The 25,945-nt window shown below is 39.7% G+C and overlaps 1 long non-coding RNA gene across 1 annotated transcript; it reads right to left on the bottom strand.

The window, feature by feature from the left end:
- Positions 1 to 15,019: 15,019 nt before the first annotated feature.
- On the bottom strand, positions 15,020 to 20,702 carry LOC134809613 (uncharacterized). The gene is made up of 2 exons (XR_010155836.1): positions 20,284 to 20,702; positions 15,020 to 15,751 (listed from the first exon to the last, which is right to left on the bottom strand). It is a non-coding gene; the product is annotated as an uncharacterized LOC134809613 (long non-coding RNA).
- Positions 20,703 to 25,945: the final 5,243 nt, after the last annotated feature.

Here is a 25,945-nt window from a genome sequence, read left to right on the forward strand (position 1 = left end):
AGGGTGATTATAGTTAACAACAATATATTGTATCTTTCAAAACAGCTAGAGGAAAGGACTTGAAATATTCCCAACACATAAAAATGATAAATACTTGAGGTGATAGGTACCCTAAATACCCTGACTTGATCATTACACATTCTATGCACGTAACAAAATATCACATGTACCCCATAAATGTGTACAGGTATTACGTATCAATTAAAAATAAAGTGGCAAGTTAATTTTTGACTAGGCTGTTTCCTAGAGAAAATAACTAATTTTGATAATGATAGACCACACTATGGTCTGAATTTTGGGTTTGCCCTCCTGGCGGCCTACTGAACAACTGACAAATTATGTGAGTTATATAAAGTATTAATTGCTTCAAAAATAAGATTTCAACTAGGAAAAAGAAGGATTAACGCTATTTGATAAAAATATTTTTCTTTCCAAAATCTGACAGATTATGACATGTGATATTTTATTTTGATGAACAGTGTATAAAACTATGATGGTTCAGACTAGATTTTTAAGTACAAATGTTTCATATTCATGACTATATTTCGCTGTTTGTGTTCCATTACATTATCAATAATGAGGTCAGTTTGGGGAATCAGTAAGGATGTAAAACTAGAGAAAAACTTTTCAGAAGAATTTTGAAAATGTTTAAGAAGCATTGGTAATTTTTAATTTGTTTCTTCTCCAGTTGTTGTAGAAACCAGAATAACTACATGACAAAATGCAGGGTTTCATTTTACCTTCTTCTTTCTGGCTTTTTATTGTGATATTCTGTGGTTCAGAATTTTTTTAAATAGGCAAGAGTTCACATGTATACTGCATTTTAATAAAACAGGGAGAGTCCAAAATTGACTGTAGAAATTCTTTGTTTCAAGGGCTACCTGCAACCTACTCTCCCAAAGTAAGATTTTTCCTGGTTTCTTGGGTCCCTAATGTATTAAAAGTGCCCTATCTAGGGCAGTCTCTCTAGGTGATAGCTAACATTCCACAATTCTGAAAAGGGCCAAGAAGGTCTTCTCTAAAAGATACAAGCCTGAGATTTACAACCTTTTGTCCTATCTCTCCTCTCACAAACACCTCACTGCACATTTGGCATGCATAGAAAGCTCATGACCACAGACTGTTATTTCCAGATACAGAAATAATTAGAAATAAATTAGAAATAATTCTAGTTCTAGAGTATTTTATTTAGTATAGATAATTACAAGATTAGAGAGTCACATTACATAATTATTTTTGACATGGGCTAAAAGCTTTGTCTTTTTCAAGCTCTGCCAGTTTTATGGCCCCTTTACCTTGATGCAAGCCTCAAATATGACTGGTTGCTCTTGTTTTAACTAAGCATTAGCTCAATTTCAGGCTCTGTCCTGTAGGACCCATTTAGAGCCTGGAAATGGCAGTGCTCTTTTCACTTTGGGCTCCCAGTGAGCTCCATGGGCTTTAGGTCAAACCTGGTCTTGCAGACACCTTGATCCATTGTCCCTGAGCTTTGATTGTCCAGAAATGCTTTGGATCCTCCTCTGAGAACACTGGCTGATGCTGTGACACAATATCTACACCAAGTTTAAATAAATTGTTTGTCAATATGTGAAATGTTATTGATAAAATTGTACCAGTTCTAAAAAGCCCAGTAAGCAAGCCCCTTTTTGTGGAATTATGACCACCTGAAGAATGTGTGACATTGTCACATTCTCTAGCCTTTCAGCAAGCCCGGAGTTTGTGCATTCTAGATAATGTAATCCAGCTGACTTCTGTATGTGAATTATGAACATTAATACCTAATTACTATTTTTCTCTTTATGTCTTATCTAATGAAGAGTAATAAGGAAGATGAATTAGTAATTCTAGTTCATCTCTGTCTCATGGAGACTGACTATAAGTCAATCTCATAGTCAATCATAGGGTAGGGTGGGTGGGGAATCTCCACTCACAAAATACATGAGAGGTTGAGCTATAGAGTAAAGCCTAAAGTCAGCAAATGAGACCCACCCTGGGGTACATTCCTTGTCAATGGAAGTGTCTGATGACAGGGAGAGGTTACAGGAAGAAATGCCAAAGAAAGCTGTTTCTTCAGGTCTGTGCTGAGTCCAGTCTCAGACTATTAATGAGACATGGAAATTACTAAGTGATTTCCATATAAGCAAATTACTTGCTTATATGGAAAGCAAGATAATAAGTAGAACACAGGTTCCAAAAGTTTGGGTTGGCTATTATATTAAGACATTTGAAATATGCTAAATGAGTTTACCTTTGAACTTAGCTGGCATCATTTTGTCCTTGGCTAAGGTTGACCCTACAACATGGAAGGAGATCTGAGCGGTACCGTGATGATCTCAGTGGCTTTAGTGTCTACCAGTAACCATACTGAACAATTTTAGCATAATCATTGTCATCATGATCATCATCATCATTACTACTACTATTCAGAAGAGATGAGATATAGTAGAGTCACATAATATCACATAATATGTGCATATTGTGAGTCCAGTTCAACTACCTTCATGGAAATAAAACACTGTAAACATATTTGGCATGTGTATTCTTTATTATATTCTGTCCATCCTGCACACATAGCAAGAAGTTGTAAGTCCAAATCCATGAATACTGTGTTTGATTCTTTTTAAGAGAAGATTGGATTATACGTAATCTTCTTATTACAGATTGATTTTAGAGTCTATGTTCTGGGTGAGACATGATTCTACTCTATAGTATAGATTCCTGTTAAGCAAATAAAATGTATTCTGTTTGTATTTTGTTTATCTTCACACATGGATTTATTATATTCATTTACTATAATAGTTATAAAAATAAGTTCTAAAGCAATATCCTAATTAATTATTCATTCTTCACGATTTATACTTATTCCTTGGAGGCAGAAGGGGTCCACTCTTCTTTCTGCCGTGAGGTGTTGGGAACCTGGGAGAACTCAGGACAGTGTGATGTTCACCTTGGTTGAGGAAAGGTGCCCAGTACAGTCAACAGGGATACCACACACTTGGTTTCCCTTATCACAAAAGTATTTTTCTTGGCTTCTAAACTTAATTTTATAAAAAAAAAAAACCACATATAGAATGGGAAATGTGTTAAATAGTGAGAGTGGGTGAAATTTTTATTAGGTTTTCTAAAAAGAGACTGGAGAAGTTAGTACAAAAGGAACTAGCTGACTAGACAGAATAAACATGAATAGCATAGAGGGGAGAGGTCATGAAAAACACTGAAGACTTTGAAAAAGTTGCATGAATGTCCAGAAAGAGCCTCATCAATAGAATCTTTCATTGTGGAGATGAATTGCTAGGCAGGAATTACAGTCTTTCTCAGCCAGGTTGATGAATGGCATCATCTCAAATTATACAGCCCGTGAGGCTGATTACCTTAGAGAGCCTAGACATGTACTGTTAGGAGCTGTGTCAGGGTCAACCCCCACCACCAACTGGCAATTACACTGAAGCTTACATGCAAATTTACCTATAAACCTGTCAGAAATATATGTTTTGCAAAAATATATTTAAGAAGACAGGCATAAGATATATTGAATCAAAATATTGTTTCTACTTCTTTGGAAGACATAGAAGCCTTTAAAAAGATCTGCTTTATCTGCATTGCTCAGGTGATAGATACTCTCATCCATGTTAAGATAAAGCTTGATTGTTACAAGATGTATCTAGAGTCATGAGTCATAGGAACAGAGTCTGTCAGAGATTAGATCATATCTGTTACTCTTGGGAAAATGTGGAAGTTCTGCTTCTTTTAAAGAAATATAGGTTTTTCCTGCCTCACTGGTCAGCCTTTCCCAGTGCAGGGACACACACTCACGCTATTTGTACTGTGCCTTTCTCTCTAGAATAAGAACCAAAAACCTTTAACTCTGCAGAAAAATGATATTTAAACTATTCAGAGAAAACTAATGTGAGCAATATAATAAGATGATTGTCTCTGAGCAAAGTTATACTCCAGGAATATGACTGGGAAATTGTAAGCTGAAAACATTTACCTATTTTGCTTCTGTAGCCCCAAGAAGATGAACTAAAACAACAGTGAAATGCTATGAATCATTAAGAAGACATGGGAAATGAAAATAACCATTATCCTGCCAGTTTATTGAACATAGAAATATCATGTGTTATTCTGGTCATTGCATTCAAAGAAATCAAATCATAGCAGGCTTGAAGAAGAGCAGGGGGGACTTCCATATACAGAAAGCACAGACCCTCCATTTCCCCTGAAAAAAGGCCTAGAGGGGGATAAGATTAAAATACATATAGCAGAGAAAGCTGTGACTAGATAAACACAAACTCACCAGGAGTAAGTCTCATGGGAAGCTTGAAAGTTGCAAATTTAAGACAAATAAAAGGAAGAATTACTTTGCACAGTAGTTAGTAAGTGCAATGTACTGAATATTTGTATTCCTATAAAATTTATATGTTGAAGCTTAGCTCCTCAGTGTGACGGTATTTGGAGATGGGGCCTTTGAGAGATAACTAGGTCATGAAGATGGAGCTCTCATGATGGGGTTGGTGCCCTTATAAAAGACAGGGGAGAGCTTGCTCCCTCGTTCTCCACCAGGACACAGCCCCTCACCAAACACTGGGTCTGCCAATGCCTGGATTTTGTATCTCCCAAAATTCTGCCTGCACAATTTTTGAGAAATTTCTGTTGTTAGAGTCACCCAGTCCATGGCATAGCAGCCCAAACAGACTAAGATAGTAAGTTTCATGCAGTCTTTTCTCAGAGGGGAAGTACTAGTGACAAACATCCTTAATGCCAAGAAAGGCTTGAGTCATTATGATAACATAGCTCAGGGCATAAACTTTGACATTAGATGGTCTTGGGTTTGAATCCCAGGTAGGCCATTTGCTGAGAGTGACTTTGGGCAAGTTAGGTAATCTCCTTGGAACTTCATTTTTCTAACCTATAAAATAGAGATGTTGACATTATCTACCTCACTAGGTTGTGAAGATTAAATGAGATAATGAATGGAAACATCTAACATGGGGCCCAGTACATAGTAAAAGATCAACACAGGTGAACTAGCAATATGATTTATGCATTATTCATGGATAAGAGTTCCTGTAATGGGGCTGGGTGCGGTGGCTCATGCCTGTAATCCCAGCACTTTGGGAGGCTGAGGCGGGAGGATCACCTGAGGTCAGGAGTTTGAGACTAGGCTGGCCAAAATGGTGAAACCTCATCTCTACTAAAAATACAAAAAATAAGCTGGGAATACCACTATTCCCAGCTACTCAGGAGGCTGAGGCAGGAGAAATGCTTGAACCCGGGAGGTGGAGGTTGCAGTGAGCTGAGATTGTGCATTGTACTCCAGCCTGGGTGACAAGAGCAAGACTCCATCTGAAAGAAAAAAAAAAAAGAGTTCCCATAATGGGATTACTAAAAGAAACTTGGTGCTTCAGATCTTGTTCAGGAATTTCTGTGCTCCAAGACAGGGGTCAAGTGTTTTCTGTAAAGAGCCAGGTAGTAAATATTTCAGGCTTAGTGGGCCATATTATCTCTGTTGCAAATACTCAACTTTGCTGTTTGGCATGAAAGCTGCCATAATCCATAAATAAATTGACATAGTTATGTTCCAAATTAAACTTTATTTATGTATGCTGGAATCTGAATTTCACATAATTTTTTATGTCACTAAATATTATTCTTCCATTGGAATTTGAATTTTATATAATTTTCATGTTACTAAATATTATTTTTCTTTAGGCTTTTTTTTCCAACCATTGAAAAAATGTAGAAACCATTTTATCTCCTGGTCTAATCAAAAACAGGTGGTGGGCCAGATTTGGCTCACAGGTTGTAGTTTGCCTACTGCTGCTCTAAGATAATAACTCAGTTAACTTAGTTCTGACAATATTAAGAGCCATTTTCAAACTCTCTAGTGTGCCACTCCATCCTTGCTTGAGGACACACACAATCTACTGCTAAATGCGCCACTTGGCATCTCTGTGTTAGGTTAAAGGGAACTCAAAATGTATTTTGAAAAGCATAGGATTTTCAGGATTCCATCTTAGATTCTCACCATTGTAGACCTGTAGAACAGTGGGGAAAAGCAAATTAGGGCCACATCAACAAAAAATACTATAATAAATTTTCTCTTGTTGATATGTTCTGAAAATAACAAATATGAAATATTGTAGAAGCCATTGCCAATCTTATGTCTTTCTATTTGTGACTCAGTGGATCATAAGACTAGATACTCAATTAATCAACAGCTGAAAAATATTATGATAATAAGGCCCAAGATTCTGAAGGTAGTTTTCTAAACATCTTTTAGAATAGTCTTTCTAATGACATCTGCAGTGATGTTTGTAGTCGAAGACAAAATTTATTCTTGATATTTCTGTCAGTGTGCTTAAATTAATTTTATTTTAAATTTGAAAACTATAATCTTGTATTAGTGTTGTAGTGACTTATATGTGGGAAATGAAGCTTCACATCAATGCTTCACATCAATGCTCCCATCCTTCAAAGTGAATTGGAGATCCAGACATCATGGCTGAGAACAGGGAGCTCAGGGCAGTGTGAACAGATAGAAGGAAGCACAGTAAATGATTTCCTCATACCTCCATCGCTCTTCTATGTCATGTTCTTACCCCTAAAGTTAACTTTTTTATAACATTCATCCATCCACCCATCCATCAACAGATATTTAATGGGCATATCTTAACAGGCACAGTAGGTACAACAACTAAGATCCACACTATTTTCAGAGGTCTGTGAAAATGTTTTAATTTCTTTTAAAATTAGAAGAAAAAATAACTTTTAGGTTGAAGAAAATGTTTTCATACTAATATTATTTGTCTTTACAGCAATGCAGTGACAAAATATAATTTCAAATATTTTTAATGAAGGAAGAAGCCCAGGGAAGTAAAAGTGCTAAGGGCCCTTGAAATTCATAATATGTATTGAAGGAACATACCTCAAAATAATAAAGAGCCATCTATGACAGACCCACAGCCAACATCATACTCAATGGGCAAAAGCTGGAAGCATTCCCCCTGAAAACTGGCACAAGACAAGGAAGTCCTCTCCCACCACTCCTGCTTAAACACAGTACTAAATATAGTCCTGGTCAGAGCAATCAACCAAGAGAAAGAAATAAAGGGCATCCAAATACGAAGAAAGGTAGTCAAACTATCCTTGTTTGCAGGTGAAATAATTCTATATGGAGAAAAACCACACAATCTCAACTCAAAAAGCTCCTTCAGCTGATAAACAACTTCGGCAAAGTTTCAGGATACAAAATCAATGTACAAAAATCACTAGCATTCCTATACACCAAACGACAGCCAAGCTGAGAGCCAAATCAGGAACATAATCCCTTTCACAATTGCCACAAAAAGAATAAAATACCTAGGAATACAGCTAACCAGAGAAGTGAAAGTTCTCTAAAATGAGATTTACAAAACACTTGCCAAAGAAATCAGAGATGACACAAACAAATGGAAAAACAGTCCATGCTCATGGATAAAAAGAATCAATATCATTAAAATGGCCACACAGCCCAAAGCAATTTACAGATTCAATGCTATTTCTATCAAACTACCAATGACATTCTTCACAGAACTAGAAAAAAAATTTTTTTAATTCATATGGAACCAAAAAAAGAGCTCGAATAGCCAAGGCAATTCTAAGCAAAAAGAACAAAGCTGGAGGCATCACACTACCCAACTTCAAAATATACTACAGGGCTACAGTAACCAAAACACCATGGTACTAATACAAGAAAAAACACATAGACTAATGGAACAGAATAGAAAATCCAGAAATAAGGTCTCACACCTACAACCACCTGATCTTTGACAAATTTGACAAAAGCAAGCAATGGGGAAAGGATTCCTTCTTATTCAATAAATGATGCTGGGATAACTGGCTAGCCATATGTAGAAGACTGAAACTGGACTCCTTCCTTATACCATATACAAAAATCAACTCAAGATGGATTAAAGACTTAAATGTAAAACCCAAAACTATAAAAACTGTGGAAGACAAGCTAGGCAATACCATTCAAGATATAGGAACTGGAAAATATTTCATAATGAAGATGCCGAAAGCAATTGCAACAAAAGCAAAAATTGACAAATGGGCTTTAACTGAACTTAAGAGCTTCCGCAGAGCAAAAGAAACTATCATTAGAATACGTAGACAACCTACAGAATGGGAGAAAATATTTGCAAACTATGCATCTGACAAAGGGTCTAATAATACCCAGCATCTATAAGGAATTTAAACAAATTGACAGGAAAAAAACAAACAGCCTCATTAAAAAGTGGGCAAGGGACACGAACAGACACTCTTCAAAAGAAGATACATATGTGGCTCGGATGGTTAATACTGAGTGTAAACTTGATTGGATTGAAGGATGCAAAGTATTGATCCTGGCTGTGTCTGTAAGCGTGTTGCCAAGGAGATTAACAATGGAGTCAGTGGGCTGGGAAAGGCAGATTCACCCTTAATCTTCGTAGGCACCATCTAGTCAGCGGCCAGTTCAGCTAGAATATAAAGCAGGCAGAAAAACGTGAAAAGGCCAGACTGGCTTAGCCTCCCAGCCTACATCTTTCTCCCATGCTGGATGCTTCCTTCCCTTGAACATCAGACTTCAAGTTCTTCAGCTTTGAGACTTGGACTGGCTTCCTTGCTCCTCAGCTTGCAGGTGGCCTATTGTGGGACCTTGTGATCGTGTGAATTTAATACTCCTTAATAAACTCCCCTTTATATTTATCTATCTATCCTACTAGTTCTGTTCCTCTAGAGAACCCTGATTAATACAGTGGCCAAGAAGCATATGAAAAAAAGCTTAATAGCACTATCATTAGAGAAGTGCAATTAGAGAAACCACAATGAGGTACCATCTCACACCAGTCAGAATGGCTATTATTAAAAAGTCAAAAAATAACAGATGCTGGCAAGGTTGTGGAGAAAAGGGAATGCTTATACACTGCTGGTGGGAGTGTAAATTAGTTCAACCATTGTGGAAAGCAGTGTAGCAATTCCTCAAAGAGCTAAAAGCAGAATTACCATTCACTTCAACAATCCCATTACATATACCCAAAGGAGTATAAATCATTGTGTCATAAAGAGACACACACGCATATGTTCATTGCAGTGCTATTAGAAATAGCAAAGACAAAGAATCAATCTACATGTCCATCAATGACAGACTGGATAAAGAAAATGTACATATACACCATGAAATATCATGCAGCCATAAAAAAGAATGAGATCACGTCTTTTGCAGGAACATGGATGGGGCTGGAAGCTATTATCCTTAGCTAACTAACACAGAAACAGAAAAACAAATACCACATGTTCTCACTTGTAAGTGGGAGCTAAATGATGAGAACACAAGGACACAAAGAGGGGAATAACACACACTGGGGCCTACTTGAGGGTGGAGGGTGGGAGGAGGGAGAGGATCAGAGAAAAAACTATTGGGTACTAGGCTTAGTACCTGGGGGACTAAATAATCTGTACAACAAACCCCTGTGACATGAGTTCACCTACATAACAAACCTACACATATACCTCTGAACCTAAAATAAAACTTAAAAGTTTTTAATAATACTTTAAAAAAAGAAGAAGAAGGCCGGGCGTGGTAGCTCACGCCTGTAATCCCAGCACTTTGGGAGGCCAAGGCACGCAGATCACGAGGTCAGGAGTTCCAGACCAGCCTGGCCAATATGGTGAAACCCTGTCTCTAGTAAAAAATACAAAAATTAGCCGGGCATGGTGGCACACGCCTATAGTCCCAGCTACTCGGGAGGCTGATGCAGGAGAATCACTAGAACCCGGGAGGTGGAGGTTGCAGTGAGCCAAGATCGCGCCACTGCACTCCAGCCTGGATGATAGAGTGAGACTCCATCTCAAAAAAAAAATAAATAAATAAAAGAAAGAAATAAATTCATAAAGTGACCCTGCCTCTTACTTAAGTCTCAACTCTCTGCCATGAGCTGCAAAGGAAATCAAGAAAACATAAGTTACAATCTCTTATCCTTTCCCAGCCTTTCTCTTTGGTTTTAGTTCCTGTGTGTTGCCTACAAGGCAAAATTGAGAGAAGGTGTCCTGGACCTTGGCCCTGAAGTAGCAGCAACTCACCAGTATCTCAGTTCCAGATAAACATACATATTTATTTGTAAATATAGTTAAATGTCCCCCCAGAACTGAACTTCATGGTCAACTTCAGCAAGAGGGTCTGCCAGCAAACTGATGTGCAAAGCAAATGATGTGCATGCAGTCTCAGCAGATCTCCTCATGGAGCAGCACCTTGGAATCATCAGGAAGTGATGGAACCCACTCTAAAACTGCAGAACCAATCTTTGTTAAGAATGTCTGACCCAGAGTTGGGTGAATGGATATCGAGTCACACTTGCACGGGGACTTTGAGACAGCTTTAGATTGAGACTATCCACTCCCTCATCAGCTTATAGGCTAAATACAGTTTGTTTGTTTTTTATTAAAAAATTTTTATTTGAGCCTCCATAAAGATAAGTTTTTTTCAGGAAATGTGAATCCATTTCAGAAAAGAAAAGGAAGTCAGGGGCACACATCATGGGGTAGGTAGTGTAAGGAGTGTAAGGAGTGCCAGTGGGTTCCTGAGTCTCACCACTCAGACTGCTGTTCCTCTGACACTGTGTGGTCATCCAGCAACACCATCTGGCAACACCATTGTCTGCTGTAGTGATGAAAGACTCTGACAGCGGGGCTTCCTGATACCAAGGGACTGTACTGTGGCCTAGTCCTAGACCAGACCTTGTCCCCATCTCTGGTGGCTAGAGACCCCAGAAAAGCTGGACTAGTGTGCATTTTAGAAGCAGCAGCATCACCATGTCATGGCTTATAGAAGCATCTTTTTGAGTGGGTATGATTTTTTTTTTTTTTTTTTTTTTAACCAGGGTTCAGAGTCTTACTCCTCAGAGTCACTGTGAATGGGTCAGTTTTCTCAGCCAATTGGAGGAACTGAGGCTTCATGAGGGCTTCGCAACCAGGGAGTCTCCGAGAGAGCTGTTGATAGCAACCCAAAGGCAGGATGAGAAATAGGTTCCAGTAGAGAATTACAGTAAATAAAATAAAGTTCACTGTCATCCCGCCATGGTAGACTGCCACATTTTCCAATGTGGTAAGGAAGGTTACCACTGGAATCAGCTATTTATGTATGCAGGTTATTAAGAAGGATGTTAGCAACCTTTTAATAGTACATTTTATGGAAATTGGGATTGCTTTTAATTTCTTCCAGGAGGTCCATACTTTTATAAGTTAGCAGTATCTTTCTGCAGTGTTGTTTATGTAATCTTAGAATTCAGTAGTGCATTTAGGGGCCTCCTTCTCCATGTTTCTGTTTAGGAGTCAGAGGACTCGGGCTTGGGTTTTCTTGCTGATGGTTTCCAGGAAAGATGTTGATGCGGTTTTATGCCAGTCCCCACTCAGAAGATCTGACAGGTCAATGGGTGTTGCAGGTACAATGTCAGGAGCCCCATAACCAGAGTCCTCACGAGACAGGTCTATCACTACCCGGTAGATACCTTTCAGGAAAGCTGGGATGGTGGAGTCAGCCTCAGAATGAGCTTTATAGCCTTCTGGTCTAAATAGTATATGGGATCACATTCTCTGTTACAGGCAATAGGTGATGCCCATCCTTCCTCAACTGGGAGCTTGCCTTTTTTCATAAACATAACCTCAACTATGGAGATCATATCCCAGGTGGCTGGCAACTTGACATCAAATATAAACTTTATCAAGCATTCCTGGAGGGTTGGCAGATGAACACAACTGGAAATACTTCCAGTAAATCTCACTGTCATGTCTAGATGGAATGCAATGATTACCTCCTTTTTTTTCCCCACTTAAAACAGACACCAGACAGAACTGCCTTGACTGTCTTTACCATCTTTTCATTGTGTTTTTCCTCCCTCAACCATATTCATTTTTATCCATACAGACGATAATAGTGTTGGGATCCACTGGGAATTGGGCCACTGTGGTGTTTCAATTGATAAGGGTTTAGAAACCACAAGTAGGAATTATTTGCTTTCAGAAACTACCGAAACTGTGGGCCAGATGGGAGAAGGGAACCTTGAGTTATGAAGGTGACAGGCCTCAGGTGGGGAAATGATTGGGTTTGCCAAGTCAGCATTGTGAACTCAAAATTCGCGGGTCCTTTGTTTTTGTGACAGAGTTGCTTTAGCTATGGAAAGACTTTTTTTTTTAACCAAAGTGGGATTTCTAGGTAGAGTTCATAGCTACCTAGCAAAGGGAATAGAGAAATGGTCCATGTGTGCTTTCAGACACAAGAGGCGGCTGAGGCATCCACTCAGCACAATGGAGAGCTCTGGAGAAGCAGAGTTGAGGCTTGTTCAGGAAAACCTCGTGACCAAGAGATACCAAACAACCTTATATTTGGCCACAAACTAAAGGGCTGCCTGAGCTCTTACTTCCATGAAACTAATTAAAAAATAAGAAGAGCATGGGGTGATCATGGAGGTCATCAGAGAACACCAGGAAAGCAACAGGGAGCAGCTGATGAGCCAGAAGTGGTGAACAGCTTGGCTGTGGAGGAGAGACTGAGCAGCCTTTCTTGCCCAGCCCAGGATCCTACCAGATCCTTTCCAGGACTTTGGTCACAGACAATATCCCTTAGTTTGCTTCCAACATGACTGGGTTGCTCACAGATAGAATCTCCCAGGTGGCTGGCCCTGTGGCCCCCAGGGACAAATCCCCTGATGTCTAGGAAACTGCAGTTCATGAGAAACTGGCTTGAATCTTGGTGGGTGGAGATCACCTCTTTGTTTCAGTTTTGGCAAATAATGACATCTGATATGAAACTGTACTCTGAGGGTGGCAGAAAACTCAGTAAATATCCTACCTCCTAACCCTGGAAGAAGAAATAGACTTCATTAGGGGGTGGGGTAGAAAGAGAGCGTTAGATTAAATTTAGCTGTAGATTTGTTTCCCTGCCATCTAATTTTAAACTTCCCAACTCCTAGATTTTTCTAGAAGGTACTTTACAAACTAGTTCTTGGCCTATTAGTGGGTTCTGAAATCAATTTAGTGGGGCATGACCAATAATTTTCTTTTGTTTTAAATTTATTATTAAAGATATCAAATATATAAAATATTGGAATAGTATAACAAACTCCCACGTGCCTATCACCCAGTTTGATATGATCAACTCATGACCAATCTTGTTTCACTAGTCATCTGTCTCAAAGATTTTGAAGCAAGCTCCAGACCTCATATCATTTCATCAGTAAATATTTTGGTATGTATCACTAAAAGATGATTAGTACCATTTTGAAATGACATACAGAGAATAGAAAATATCAGAGTGAAGGTTAAGTAATATTAACCTTTTGCTTCAGATGTGTGTGTGTACACATATGTGCACTTGGCTGAGATGTGAAATGTATTTCTTACAGTGAGTCGCAAAAGAAAAGTGTGAAAGTCACTTTTCTAGGAGAAAGTCTAGAGGACTTGGTCCTCACCAGCAACCTCAGTAGTGCCCTCTACCCCACCCCCACAAGGCCTATGTCAGAGCAGAACCTGGCTGAATCCAATAGGAGAAAAGGATTGGGGGAAGTACGCTGGGGTGTCTGGAAGGTGACCCAGAGAGTATGATGTCCTCATTTCAGAGAACAGAAAAGTTTTCCCTAGAGAGAATTTGTGACTGGGTGAAAAAGAAACAGAATAATATAACAAATGTTTGCAACCTCCCCCTTTCTTTCTAAGGAGGTCTTACAGCCTGGCTTTGTGTTGCTGCTTGGAATAAAAAATGAATTGAAGGAGACCTAGAAAGCTAATTGGGTCTCCTTAGTGAAGAGCTGAGCAGAAGTGGGGAGGGGAGAGGGAAATAGCCAACGCTGGAGGAGTTTAGCGGGAGAGTTAGCAAAGAAAGGGTGGGGAAAGGAGCCAGGAGAGATTTCTGAGTGGCTGCCCTGGAAACAGGCATGGATGGCTAGAGAGGGATTTTAGAGTAATTTGCTATGAGTCATGCAGTGTATCTCACTTTAGGCCTGTTCTTAAAACCTAGTAGAATGTTAACATCCTTTTCAGTGCCCTTTGGATGTTTCCAGTCAGCCACCCATATGAAGAGGAGGCTCAGATTGTGTGGGTCAGAGTGAAATGGGGCAGGCAAGTTAGGAGGCTTGAAATTTCAGCAATTCAGTGAGAGGATGGTGGCTTGGACCAGGATAGAAATGCTGAAGCTGAAGAGGAGTGGGTGGATTCAGGATATGTTTTGAAGGTAGAGTCAATAGGACTGCCTACTGGGTTGGATGTGGGGGGAATGGGGAGAAAGAAAATAAGGATAACTTATCTATTTTAGAAATAGAATTGGTGAAGAGGCCATTTATGGGGGTAGGGAAGAATGTGAGAGGGGGTAGGTTGCAGGTGAAACATCTGGCGTTCTATTTGGGTCATGCTAAGTTTGAGATAGATCAGATATCTAAGCTGAGGGGCCAAGTAGAAGGCTGAATATATAAAAGTCTGTGGTTCTGCAGATAGATCAAGGCTGGAGACATGGGTTCCAGGACCATCAGCCCAAAGATGGTAAGCTGGGATCCTGGTTGAGATCATCTGGAGCATGTTTGCTTTCTGATGAAAGTGATAGAGAAGTCATTGTTAAGGGGATGGGATCCAGAGCTCAAGTGGACGGGGAATCTCTGGAGACACTTCATCCAGAGAAAAGAAAAGGTGGAGAATTTTACATAGATGCTGGTAGGTTAGGAGTCTACATTCTAGGTTGATGAAGGAGTTCCTTTCTAATTATTTCTAAAGTCTCAATGAAAAATGAGAAAAGTCACCAGCTTAGAGTGAGCACAGGGGAACAGGTATTAGAAGTTGAAATGATCAATCAACCAATTTTTCAATGCCTTTCCAAAAGACTGTCAACCCCATAAAAGTAGTAGGGGTTGGGCCTGTCTTATTCATTCTTGTTCCTAGTGCCTTGCAAGTTGCTGCACATAAAGTGTTCAATAAACAATTGCTGAATGAAAGAGTCAGTGATTGAATGAAAGTTAGACACCTCTGGTAGTTATTTATTCCATATAACCATCTACTCCTGAACTTTGTGGCTTAAAACAACCATTTATGATTACCTCTCACCATTCTGTGGCCTTGATGAGCTCAGAGATGTAGTTCTTACTTAGGGTTCCTCATATGATTCCAGTCAAATAACTGGGGTTGGCTTACAGCTTCTTTACTAATGTGTCTGATGCCTGTGATGTCTGAGACATTTGGGTACTGGTGGGGCATCTCTGTCTCCATATGGTTTCTTCTTTTTTTTTTTTTTTTCACTCTGTTGCCAGGCTGGAGTGCAGTGGTGCAATCTTGGCTCACTACAACCTCCGCCCCCCAGGTTCAAAGCGGTTCTCCTGCCTCAGCCTCCCGAGTAGCTGGGACTACAGGCACGTGCCACCACGCCCAGCTAATTTTTGTATTTTTAGTAGAGATGGGGTTTCACCATGTTGGCCAGGATGGTCTCTTTCTCTTGACCTCATGATCCGCCCACCTCGGCCTCCCAAAGTGCTGGGATTACAGGCGTGAGCCACCGCACCCGGACATGGTTTCTTCTTGTTTGCTGGCTTGGTCTTCCTTACAGCATAGTGGTCTCAGGGTCGTTGGATTTCTTCCATAATGGCTGGCTTTCTTCAGGGACTGCTTCTCCCACAATTTGTGTTCCAAGGGACCCTGGTGGACTCTGCAAGGCTTCTTAAATCCTAGCCTTAGAAGTGTCACAGCATCACTATTTCTGTTGGTTAAAACAGTCACACATTAGCCCAGATTCAAGGGGGTGAAGGGATAGAATTCACTAACAGGAGAAGAAATTGAGGCAGCATTCTTGGAGACAAGCTACAACATTCATGCAAATGTGTCATGCAGACCTGGAATTTAGATGAAAGAATAGAACTAGAGACCAAAAATAGAAATCACAGACAGAGATAAGAGAGGTGGATTCACAAGAATGGACTGGACCCTTCAAAGGAGAAATGGTAAAAAGCCTGAGCCTTGGAGGACATTCCCCCACCAGCAACCAAAGGCAAAGGAGAGAGAAGAGGGAGGACAGGGGAGGGAGAGATAAAAAGGAGGTGGGAGGACCAAGGTAAAGGAGGTGAGGAGACAGAGCTGGGGGAAAAGAGAGAGAGAGAATACTAGATTTAGAGTCTAACTTTAGCTTATGGAATAAATAAGAACTCAAATTATCTGAAGAGTAAAATCAAATTCTCAAATCTGTTTTTAGAGACTACTCAGCCTAATTGATAAAATTAATTGCAGTTGCTACTTTAACCCTCAACGGAGCAGAAGCTTAAAATTTGCTGTTTAGATTTCAGTTTCTAGTTACACCTGAGGTTGTTCCAGCTTGGTTAGGTTCAAGCCGGTGAAAGGCAGGCTGGTACTAATGATTCTTGTAAAGATTGCCATTCACATACCCTGCTGTATGCTTGATTGAGTTTCATGAAGCCTTCAAAAAGTAGTGATTTGGTTATGCTCTGAGTTTGAAAAAGGACCATTATTATACCAGATTTAAAATTGGATTTGGGTTAGCTCAGTTATCTGACTCATCACTAATTTTCTTTGACAATTAAGTCAATTCTTGGGTATACCTTGTATCCGAGTCTCAGTTTTCATTGAGAAATAAGATTTTATCTTTGCAAAGTTAGAAAAGGGAAAAGATAAAGCAGCAGGTCCTGTCAAAAGGAAAGGTGAATTCAATGTCAAATGGTGGGACTGTGAAATTAGAGAGCCAGGGGCTCTAATGAGGAGGAGTTCAAAGGACAGAGAACAAAGGGGTGAAGAAAATGACGGAAGGAAGAGGAAGTCAAATTGGCCTAGCTGAGCTGGTATGTTTTCTCGATTTCTTGACCTCGTGTACCGCCCGCCCTGGTCTCCCAAAGCGCTGGGATTACAGGCGTGAGCCACTGCGCCTTGATGTGTTTTCTCTTAGAAACCTTTTGAGGATCTAGCAGTACTCTACTTTGCACAAAAAAAGAAATACTTCAATTAATCATTTTATTTAAGGTAGAGTCATACAATGTACGTGATTTTTAAAAAAATGATAGCCTAGTTAAAATGTAGCTAGAATCCTTTATATCAGCTGGTGTCTGTAAATATGCTCACATTCTTACACAGACGCTTCATGACTTCTGCTCCAAGCTCAGAGTTAAGACGAGCGAGAAGCTTGATTTGTCCCTAAGTCTTGAACTGTTTGTAATAAGCAATTACTCCTACTTTAAGTTAAATTTCCCATGTTGAGCCAGCCTAGAATGTTGATGCTGGAAGGTACTTCCCGGCTCATTCATCTCTACCCCTCATTTAGCAGATGAGAACACACCATTCAGCAGATGAGAACAAAGGCATCAGAACCCAAATGATAAGCCTATTCATTTTATTTTAAAGACTGTGAATTTCACAAGAGATTTTTTAGATGAAATTGTATAGATGCCTTCAAAAAATCATTAATAGAATATTATTCCCTCTCATATCATCCGAATAAACTCATCATTGCCATAAATGTTTTGAATAAAGCCACAACAAAATATGAGCTGTCCTTTGAACCTCACTTTCAACGTCTTCAAAGCTACTCTTCTGGGCTTTGCAAACTCCTTGGCAAAATTAGTCTTTTAAGTCTGAATAGAAAATATCTTCACAGTGAAACTGTATTAGTTAGGGTAACCTCACTGCTGTTAATGAATAAAACTCTTAATCAATAGCCTTGTAAGATACTTGTAAGTAGCAGTGACATGGAAGAAAACCTCTCAGGAAGAATACTATGTCTTTCACACACGGGCCATTCTTCCTGTTACATAAACACTGTGGTCCTTGTTGCTGTTTACCTTTTTTGGGATTAGAAGGGCAAAAGTAAGATAGATGTCCTTCTGGGATGTGCACTGGCTCCCAAGCTAAGCCTTTCACTATGGTGCCATGAATTTATGTAACCTTGGGTCAAGGCTTGCTGTCAGGCAAAAATTAAGCTTTATCAGGTCACTCAAAGTTGATGGACAGCAAAGCACTGATTTGTTTCAACTGATTAATGAAGGACCAATTGTCTAAACCAGAATCCTAGACTCAGGATAGCTCAGGGATTATGACCACGGGCTTTGGACTCAGAACTATGTCCTTATCTTCACTCTGCCATGTGGAGCAATGTGATCTTGGACAACTGACCTAATCTTGCTGAGCCTCAGTTTCCTCATCTAGAAAACGGAGATACTACGTACCTCAGAGAATAACTGCAAAGACTAAATTAGATTGTAAAGTGTTTAGTGGCTGTCAGGTGCAAAGTAAACACTGATGTTGCTATTATGATTCTGAAAGTGGTTGTTTTATTGGGAGACATTCTTTGAAATGCCTGAAAGATTCATGTATAATGTGCAGGATCAGGGCATAAACCTGAAGTTGCTCAGTGAAGATGAAATCTGATCAAGGCCACAGACAGGGGCAATAGATTAGCAGTACCTCCTCAGAGAGAGAATCTTTCTAGGGCTGAATTCCTGTTTGTCTGAGTCAGTGTCTCACTCCTTTGCATGTGCCTGCTCTATCATGGATATTCAATAAATATTTTCACACTGACTGAGCATGCTGGACAACAATGTATACTTTTTGCTCACTGGGTTTTCTTTTTCTATGCTTCATTCTCACCATCTCATGATAAAATTGATTCAGTTTTTATTCACTAAATTCAATCAATTTCAAATCTGCTTCCCAGAAATTAAACTTAGGTGACCTTGATTGCAGTCCTGGGTATTCTAAAACATTCTCATTCTTTTTTTTATTTTTTAGATGGGGTCTCACTGTCATCCGGGCTGGAGTAGAATGGCGTGATCTCGGCTCACTGCAACGTCTGTCTCCCAGGTTCAAGCGATTCTTGTGCCTCAGCCTTCTGAGTAGCTGGAATTACAAACATGCACCACCAAAACCGGCTAATTTTTGTATTTTTAGTAGAGATGGGGCTTCACCATGTTGACCAGGCTGGTCTCAAACCCCTGACCTCAAGTGATTCATCTGCTTTGGCCTCCCAAAGTGCTGGGATTACAGGCGTGAGCCACCATGCCTGGCCACGTTCTCATTCGTAATTCCACTTAAAAAATTTGCAACTCATAGGCTGGCGGTGGCTCACACCTGTAATCCCAGTACTTTGGGAGGCCAAGGTGGGTGGATCACGAGGTCAGGAGATGGAGACCACCCTGGCTAATATGGTGAAACCCCATCTCCACTAAAAATACAAAAAATTAGCCAGGCGTGGTGGCGGGCACCCATAGTCCCAGCTACTCGGGAGGCTGAGGCAGGAGAATGGCATGAACCTGGGAGACGGAGCTTGCAGTGAGCCGAGATCGTGCCACTGCACTCCAGCCTGGGCCACAGAGCGAGACTCTGTCTCAAAAAAAAAAAAAAATTACAACTCATAAATACTTACACAAAGACATATGACTTAAATGTAAAACCTAAAACTATAAAAAACCTAGAAGAAAACCTAGGAAATACCATTCTGGACACAGGCCCTGGAAAGAGTTCGTGATAAAGACTCCAGAAGCAATTGCAACAAACAAAAAAATTGATAAGTGGGACCTAATTAAACCAAGAGCATCTGCACAGCAAAAGAAACTATCAACAGAGTAAACAGACAACCTACAGAATGGGAGAAAATATTTGCAAACTATGCAGCTGACAAAGGTCTAATATCCAGAATCTGTAAGGAACTTAAGCAAATCAATAAGCAAAAAATAAATAACCCCATTAAAAAATGGGCAAAGGACATGAACAGATACTCTCAAAAGAACACATACACATGGGCAAGCATGTGAAAAAATTCTCAACATCACTAATCATTAGAGAAATACAAATCAAAGCCACAATGAGACACCATCTCACACCAGTCATAATGGCAATTAATAAAAAGTCAAAAAATAACATGCTGGCAAGGTTGCAGAGAAAAGGGAACACTTAGACACTGCTGGTGGGAGTGTAAATTAGTTCAGCCACTGTGGAAAGCAATCTGGAGATTTCTCAAAGAACTTAAAACAGAACTACCACTTGACCCAGCAATCCCATTATTGGGTATGTACCCAACGGAATATAAATTGTTCTACCATAAAGACACATGCACATGTATGTTCATCACAGCACTATTCACAATAGCAAAGATATGGAATCAGCCCAAACCAGGATTAAGATGGCGAATAGGAGGCAGGACTAGCTTGCAGCTCCTGCTCATATGGAGAGAGCGCATGTGGAGACTCACATCATGAGCTTTTTTGCTACAATTCTTGTAGCACAGGAACATACCAGGAAAGCCGAGGGAATCCACAGACAGTTTGAAGCAACTGGATCACTGCTGCAGGCTCCCTGAGATGCTGAAAAACTGAGTCGACTTGCTTTCTCAGGCACATACCAGGAAAGCCGAGAGAATCCACAGACAGTTTGAAGGAACTGGATCACTGCTGCAGGCTCCCTGAGATGCTGAAAAACTGTGAGTTAACTTGCTTTCTCAGCAGGGAGGCTCATGGTCTGGGGCAAGTTCTCAGCCCTGGTCATGGGCTGCCTAGAAATAGACTTGGTGCTGTTGCAGGGCCTCGGTGGGAGTGAGACCAGCCTTTAGGACTGTGGGCTGAGTGGGAGTGAAGTGAGGCCTGTGACTGCCAGCTTTCCCCCACTTCCCTGGCAACCTGTATGACTCAGCAGAAGCAGCCATAATCCTCCAGGGAATATAGCTCCCTTGGACTGGGAGCCACACACCCATTCCCCACAGCAGCTGCAGCAAACTCCGCCCAAGGAGAGGCTCAGTTCAGACACACCTATCCCTATCCCCACTAGGTGGTCTTTCTCTACCTGCCCTGGTAGCGGAAGATAAAGGTCATAATCTCTTGGGAGGTCTATGGCCCTGCCCCACTGCCTGAGAAACCTGAATACTTAACCAGGTCTCCCTAGGGTAAATTTGCATCCTCCTTACAGGGCCACAGCTGATAAACTCTTGAAAGTGGCACCTCCTGCCTGGAGGTTAACCAACACAAAACCAGTGCACTAAACAAAAACACAACCAAAGATCCTCACAGAGTCCACTTCACTCTCCTGCTACCTCCACTGGAGCAGGTGCTGGTATCCATGCCTGCAAGGCCTGAAAACGGATCACATCACAGGACTCTTTGCAGACATTCCTCAGTACCAGCCCAGAGCCTGGTAGCTCTGCTGGGTGGTAAGACGCAGAAAAGCAAAAACAACCATTACAGTTCAGCTCTCAGGAAGCCACATTCCTATGGGAAGGGGGAGAACACCACATCAAGGGAGCACCCCATGGGACAAAAGAATCTGAAGAGCAGCCCTTGAATCCCAGGTCTTCCCTCTGACATAGTCTACCCAAATGAGAAGGAACCAGAAACACACTTCTGGTAGTATGACAAAACACAGTTCTTTAACACGCCCAAAAGATCATACCAGCTCACCAGCAATGGATCCAAACCAAGACAGAATCTCTGAATTGCCAAAAAAAGAATTCAGAATTAAGCTAATACAGGAGGCACCAGAGAAAGGTAAAATCCAACTTAAAGAAATGAAAAACATGATACAGGATATGAAAGGAAAATTCTTCAGTGAAACAGATAGCATAAATAAAAAACAATCGCAACTTATGCAAATCAAGGACACATTTAGAGAAATGCAAAGTGCACTGGAAAGTCTCCGCAATACAATCGAACAAGCAGAAGAAACAACTCCAGAGCTTGGAGACAAGGCTTTTGAATTAACACAATCCATCAAAGACAAAGAGAAAGGAATTTTTTAAAATAAACAAAGCCTCCAAGAAGTTTGGGACTATGTTAAACGTTTCAAATAATTGGTGAGTAATTGGTGTTCCAGAGGAAGAAGAGAAATCTAAAAGTCTGGAAAACATATTTGAGCTAATAATCGATGAAAATTTCCCTGGCTTTGCTAGAGATCTAGACATCCAAATACAAGAAGCTCAAAGAACACCTGGGAAATTCATCACAAAAAGAACACCCTCTAGGCACATAATCATCAGGTTATCTAAAGTCAAGACAAAGGAAAGAATCTTAAGAGTTGTGAGGCAAAAGCATCAGGTAACCTGCAAAGGAAAACTTAACAGATTAGCAGCAGATTTCTCAGCAGAAACCCTATGAGCTAGAAGGGATTGGGGACTTATTTTTTAGCCTCCTTAAACAAAACAATTATCAGCCAAGAATTTTGTATCCAGCAAAACTGAGCTTCATAAATGAAGGAAAGATACAGTCTTTTCCAAACAAACAAATGCCGAGAGAATCTGCCACTACCAAGACAGCACTACAAGAACTGCTAAAAGGAGCTCTAAATCTTGAAGCAAATCCTTGAAATACACCAAAACAGAACCTCCTTGGAGCATAAATCTCACAGGACCTATATAACAATAACACAATGAAAAAAGCCAAGGTATTCAGGCAATAAATGCACAATGAATAGAATAGTAACTCACATCTCAGCACTAACATTCAATGTAAATGTCCTAAATGCTCCACTTAAAAGATACAGAATAGTAGAATGAATAAGAATTCACCAGCCAAGTTTCTGTGTCTTCAGGAGACTCACCTAACACATAAGGACTCATATAAACACACATAAGGACTCATATAAACTTAAGGTAAAGGGGTGGAAAAAGATATTCCATGCAAATGGACACCAAAAGCAAGCGGGAATAGCTATTCTTATATCAGACAAAACAAACTTTAAAGCAACAACAGTTTAAAAAGACAAAGTGGGACATTATATAATGATAAAAGGACTAGCCCAACAGGAGAATATCACAATTCTAAATATATATGCACTTAACACTGGAGCTCCCAAATTTATAAAGCAATTACTATGACCTAATAAATGAGATAGATGGTAACACAATAATAATGGGGGACTATACTCCACTGACAGCACTAGACAGGTCATCAAGACAGAAAGTCAACAAAGAAACAGTGAACCTAAATCTAAATGTACCCTACGACAAATGGACTTAACAGATATTTACAGAACAGTCTACCAAGCAACTGAAGAATATACTTTTTTTTTTTTCTTGAGACAGAGTCTCCTTCTGTCACCAGGTTGGAGTGCAATGGCATGATCTTGGCTCCGGCTCACTGCTGCAACCTCCACCTCTTGGGTTCAAGCAATTCTCCTGCCTCAGCCTCCCAAGTAGCTGGGATTACAGGTGCCTGCCACCACACCCGGCTAATTTTTATTTTTTATTTTTTTGTATTTTTAGTAGAGATGGGGTTCCAATCGCTTCTTGGCCTTTTGGCTAAGATCAAGTGAAGATGGGTTTTCGACATGTTGGCCAGGCTGGTCTTGAACTCCTGAACTCAGGTGATCCACCTGCCTTGGCCTTCCAAAGTGCTGGGATTATAGGTGTGAGCCACTGTGCCTGGCCCTAGAATATACATTCTATTCATCAGCACATGGATCATTCTCCAAGAGAGATCATATGATAGGCCAACACACAAGTCTCAGTAAATTTAAGAAAACTGAAATTATATCAAGTACTCTCTCAGACCACAGTGGAATAAAATTGGAAAACAACTTCAAAAGGAACTCTCAAAACCATGCAAATATGTGGAAATTAAATAACTTGCTCCTGAACGTTGGGTCAACAATGAAATCAGGATGGAAATTAAAAAATTCTTTGAACTGAATGATAATAGTGACATAACCTATCAAAACCTCTGGGATACAGCAAAAGCATTGCTAAGAGGAAAGTTCATTAAATGCCCACACCAAAAAGACTGAAAGAGCACAAATAAATAATCTAAGGTCAGACCTCATGGAACTGGAGAAACAAGAATAATTCAAACCCAAATCCAGCAGAAGGAAAGAAAGAACTAAGATCAGAGCAGAACTAAATAAAATTGGGAAAAAATACAAAAGATAAATGAAACAAAAAGCTGGTTCTTTGAAAAGATAAATAAAATTGATAGACCATTAGTGAGATTAACCAAGAAAAGAAGAGAGACAATCCAAATAAGCTCAATTAGAAACGAAATGGGAGATATTAGTACTGATAGCACAGAAATACAAAAGATTATTCAAGGCTATCATGAACACCTTTATGCACATAAACTAGAAAACCTAGAGGGGATAGATAAATTCCTGGAAATATACAATCCCCTTGATTAAACCAGGAAAATATAGAATGTCTGAACAGACCAATAACAAGCAGCAAGATTGAAAGGGTAATAAAAAACTGCCAACAAAAAATGTCCAGGACCAGAGAGATTCAAAGCTGAATTCTATCAGATATTCAAAGAATTGGTACCAAACCTATTGACACTATTACAAAAGATAGAGAAAAGAGACTCCTCCCTAAATCATTCTATGAAGGCAGTATCACCCTAATATTAAAATGAAGGAAGGACGTAACAAAAAAGAAAACTACAGACCAATATCCCAGATGAACATAGATGCAAAAATCCTCAACAAAATGCTAGTGAACCAAATCCAACAGCATATCAAAAAGATAATCCACCATGATCAAACGGGTTTTATACTAGGGATGCAGGGATGGTTTAACATGTGTAAGTCAATAAATGTGATACACCACTTAAACAGAATTAAAAACAAAAATCACTTGATCATCTCAATATATGCAGAAAAAACATTTGACAAAATCCAGTACCCATTATGATTAAAAACCTCAGCAAAATTGACATCAAGGGACATACCTTAACATAGTAAAATCCATCTATCACAAACCCACAGTCAATATTATACCAAATGGGGAAAAGTTGAAAGCATTCCCCCTGAGAACTAGAACAAGACAAGGATGCCCACTTTCACCACTTCTGTTCAACATAGTATTGGAAGTCCTAGCCAGAGAAATCAGACAAGAGAAAGAAATAAAAGGCATCCACATCAGTAAAGAGAATTGCTGTTTGCTGATGATATGATTGTATACCTAAAAAACTCTAAAGACTCATCCAAAAAAAAGTTTCTAGAACTGGTAAATGAGTTCAGCAAAGTTTCAGGATACAAATTTAATGTACATAAGTCAGTAGCTCTACTATACACCAACAGTGACCAAGATGAGAATCAAATCAAGAACTCAGCACCTTTCACAATAGCTGCAAAAAAACAAAATACTTAGGGATATACCTAACCAAGGACATGAAGGACCTCTACAAGGAAAACTACAAAACACTGCTGAAAGAAATCATAGATGATACAAGCAAATAGAAACACATCCCATGTTCATGGATGGGTAGAATCAATACTGTGAAAATGACGATACTGCCAAAAGCAATGCACAAATTCAATGCAATTCCCATCAATATACCATGATCATTCTTCTCAGAATTAGAAAAAAAAAGTCTTAAAATTCATATGGAACCAAAAAAGAGCCCACATAGCAAAAGCAGGACTAAGAAAAAAGAACAAATCTGGAGGCATCACATTACCTAACTTCAAACTATACTATAAGGCCATAGTCACCAAAACAGCATGGTATTGGTATAAAAATAGGCACATAGACCAATGGAACAGAATAGAGAACCGAGAAATAAACTCTAATACAGCCAACTAATCTTTGACAAGGCAAACAAAAACATAAAGTGGGGAAAGGACACCCTGTTCAACAAATGGTGCTGGGATAATTGGCAAGCCACATGCAGAAGAATGAAACTGGATCCTCATCTCTCACCTTATAAAAAAAATCAACTTGAGATGGATCAAAGACTTAAATCTAAGACCTGAAACCATAAAGATTCTAGAAGATAACATTGTAAAAACCCTTCTAGACATTGGCTTAGGCAAAGACTTCATGACTAAGAACTCAAAAGTAAATGCAACAAAAACAAAAATAAATAGATGGGATTTAATTAAACTAAAAAGCTTCTACACAGAAATAATCAGCAGAGTTAACAGACAACCCACAGAGTGGGAGAAAATCTTCACAATCTATACATCCAACAAAGAACTAATA

This window comes from Pan troglodytes, chromosome 2, assembly GCF_028858775.2.
Source record: "Pan troglodytes isolate AG18354 chromosome 2, NHGRI_mPanTro3-v2.0_pri, whole genome shotgun sequence".
In the NCBI taxonomy this organism is placed as follows: Eukaryota; Metazoa; Chordata; class Mammalia; order Primates; family Hominidae; genus Pan; species Pan troglodytes.